The following is a 3900-nucleotide window of genomic DNA, read 5'->3' on the forward strand; positions in this document are numbered from 1 at the left end:
AAAAAAAAAAAAAAAAGCAAATGTCTTGACTTCACCTACTAAATCAGACTTTGCATTTTACCAAACTCCCGGGTAATTCTCACTAAAGTTGGAGAACTACTGTATCCGCTTGCAAACAGGGATGGTGTCTTGTCCATCTTTGGTTCCTCAGTACCTGGTTCAATGCCTAACACAGAGCAGGTTTCTTAGTTGAATGACGCATAAATGTGTAAACCATGGAATCCTGTGTTGATAAGCTCACAAGTTTGGCTTTGATAAAGCAAGAATTTAAATGGCAGGGTTCACTTGTATTCGTGGTTCCAAGCGTGTTACAGTTAGCTGTGATATACATCTCAGGTAATAAGTGATTAATCATACTCAAGAATCAAAGTTGGCAAATAACTAACTTATAAAAATAATTTCAGCGAGGTAGAGGATAGCTTGAGCCCGGGTGTTCAAATCTAGCCTGGGCGACAGAGCAGAACCTCGTTTCTAAAAAAGTAATGATAATACAAATTAACTAACACAAAAATACAAATAACTTTGAAGATATAAGATTGTCCCTATGGTACCATCCCTTTCACCCCTTGGCATTCTGATATGCTTTTCTGAGAGCTGTTTTTGAGTACACTGGACACTTCAGGATATGTGTATATCCAATAAAAGACAGCCTCTGTTATGTGTGCTGAGGTAGGAACAAAAGATTATGAACTACAGAGTTATCCTGAGAGAGGCCAGAGAGAAGGCTGACCTTACAGCATCTTAAAATTAGTTCCCAGCTCAGCACAGTGGCTCATGCCTGCCCAACACTTTGGGAGGCCAAGGTGGGAGGATCACTTAAGCTTGGGAGTTTGAGATCAGCCTGGGCAACATACGGAGACCTCATCGCTACCAAAAAAAAAAAAAAGTCAGGTGTGGTGGTGCATTTCTCTGGTCCCTGCTACTTGGGAGGCTGAGTTGGGAGATTGCTGGGGCCTGGGAGGTTGAGGTTGCAGTGAGCTGTGAATGTGCCACTGCATTGCAGCCTGGGTGACAGAGTGAGACTCAGTCTCAAAACAAAACAAAGCAAAACAAAACAAAACTTTGAGATGATGGACACTTGCATAGCAAAAAAAAATTAGTTCCCACTTACCAGGAGAAAGCAATTAAATACAAAGAAGGCAAGGATTCTCATTTAATATATACTTACCATGTGCATTTTAGTCATGGGACTCAGGCCTCTGGTGGTAGACATTACCTCATGGTTATACAAAGCATTTTCTCACACTCCCTGGTGTCACTTTGGCATGGCACTCAAACCAGTCTAATGCTGCAGGGAGAAACCACGTTATAGGATAACACATGTTGCATGATCCTGTTTTGGGGTGTGTTTACATGTATTCCCTAAGAGGTCTGGAACAATATGCACTAAACTAGTCATAGGAGTTTTTCCTAGAGAATGAGACTGGGAGAGAAGAGGGATGAGGGTGAGGACCTCCTTTTTACTTTATATACTTCTGGATTTGGGCTTCTTATTTACAGTGGACATGTATTAATTTTGAACTTTAAAAAATAAATTTGGCTGGGCATGTTGGCTCATGTCTTTAATCCTAGCACTTTGGGAGTCCAAGGCAAGAGGATCACTGGAGCCCAGGAGCTCAAGACCAATGTGGGCACCATGGTGAGACCTTGTCTCTACAAAAATATTTAAAAATTAGCTGGGCATGGTGGAGCGCCTGTTGTCCCAGCTACTCTGTGAACCGTGATCCTGTCACTGTATTCCACCCTGGGCAATGGAACAAGACTCTGTTTCAAAAACAAACAAAACAAAACAAAACAAAACAAAAACCATAATAGTACATTTTTTTTTTTATGTACATTATTTAAATCCAGGCACAGTGGCTCATGTCTGTAATCCAAACACTTTGGGATGCTGAGGTGGGAGGACTACTTGAGCCCACGAGTTCGAGACCAGCCTGGGCAACACAGGGAGACCCTGTCTCTGCAAAAACATACAAAAAGTAGCCGAGTGTGGCGGCGCACTGTAGTATCAGCTACTCGGGAAGCTGAGATGGGAGGACTGTTTGAGCCTAGGAGGTTGAGGCTGCAGTGAGCCGTGACGGTGCCATTGTATTCCAGTTGGGGGCACAGAGCAAGACCCTGTCTTTAAAAACTAAAAATAAATACAATTGGCCAGGCATGGTGGCTCATGCCTGTAATCCCAGCACTTTGGGAGGCCGAGGCGGGTGGATCATCTGAGGTCGGGAGCTCTCAACCAGCCTGACCAACATGGAGAAACCCCGTGTCTACTAAAAATACAAAATTAGCCAGGCATGGTGGTGCGCACCTGTAATCCCAGCTACTCGGGAGATTGAGGCAGGAGAATCGCTTGAACCTGGGAGGCAGAGGTTGCGGTGAGCCGAGATCGTGCCATTGCACTCCAGCCTCGGCAACAAGAGCAAAACTCCGCCTCAAAAAAAAAATAAATAAATAAATAAAAATAAATACAATAAATAAATAGACTTTCAATACCTGCAGTAAGAGGTCAAGGAAATCTGAGCCTGAGGATAATCACCAGAGTAGTCAGCACTCCAATAAGGTTAAACTCCCAAGCAAGGCAGTGTGCCTAAGCTAAAGGCCCTAGTTGAGAAATAATAGGACCGTCACAAATGAGATGAGGATATGTGGTTAATGCCCCTGAAGAAATCTCAGCTACTCCCGAACCTTCTGAACCTGCAGAAATGATCTTCCATCCAGCACTCCTTTTCTCCTTTTAGATACTGCAGAGGCTTGTCCCTGGCAGGACTGCAGGATTTCTCCTTCCCCTCAGAATCTGCTCTTACCCCTCTCCTGGTCACTAGACTTATATAGGGTTAAGTCACCACATAACCCAGTGGGGGACTTATTGGGCCTAGCAGAGGAGGCAAAGGACTATACGCCAAAAGAGCTGCAAGAACCAGCCAAGCAGGTAGTGGCAGGAGCTGGGAGAGTAGCAAAGGACTGGATTCTGAGGGTGCCTGATCAAGAGGACCAAATTGTAAGACTGGGCCGGATATGGTGGCTCATGCTGTAATCCCAACACTTTTGTTTTTTGTTTTTTTGAGACGGAGTCTCTCTCTGTTGCCCAGGCTGGAGTGCAGTGGTGTGATCTCAGCTCACTGCAAGCTCCACCTCCTGGGTTCACGACATTCTCCTGCCTCAGCCTCTTGAGTAGCTGGGACTACAGGCACCCACCACCACGCCCGGCTAATTTTTGTATTTTTAGTACAGACGGGGTTCCACCGTGCTCTCGATCTCCTGACCTCGTGATCCGACCATCTCAGCCTCCCAAAATGTTGGGATTACAGGTGTGAGCCACCACACTCGGCTTGGCCTAACTTACTATTTTTTTTTTTTTTTTTTTTATTTTTAGTAGAGATGGGGTTTCACCATGTCGGCCAGGCTGGTCTTGAACTCCTGACCTCAGGTAATCCGCCCACCTTGACCTCCCAAAATGTTGGGATTACAGGTGTGAGCCACCACACTCGGCTTGGCCTAACTTACTATTTTTTTTTGAGACGTGGTTTCCCTATGTTGCCAAGGATGGACTTGGCCTCCTGAACTCAACTGCTCCTCCTACCTTAGCCTCCCAAGTAACTGGGACCATAGACCCGTACCTCCAGGCCTGCTTTGTAACTTACACCTTATAAGAACCCAAAGAGACAGACACTATTATTATCCTCATTTTACTAATTGGAAACTTTCACTGGTTGGGTTCTCTGGGAAGCTGACTCAAGAGGGAGTTTAAAGTGATGTTTATTCACTAAATTTAGACATTGATTAGTCTCAGTATGGACTAACTTCAGTACGTGAATCATTAGAAGACCTTTTGCAGAAAGATCACAATCTACAGATTTCACTCAAATAACATAACTTTTATTAATTCCAGTCAAGGGCCACTGA

The sequence above is a fragment of the Colobus angolensis genome, unplaced genomic scaffold (assembly GCF_000951035.1).
Source record: "Colobus angolensis palliatus isolate OR3802 unplaced genomic scaffold, Cang.pa_1.0 Scaffold420, whole genome shotgun sequence".
Taxonomy (NCBI): Eukaryota; Metazoa; Chordata; class Mammalia; order Primates; family Cercopithecidae; genus Colobus; species Colobus angolensis.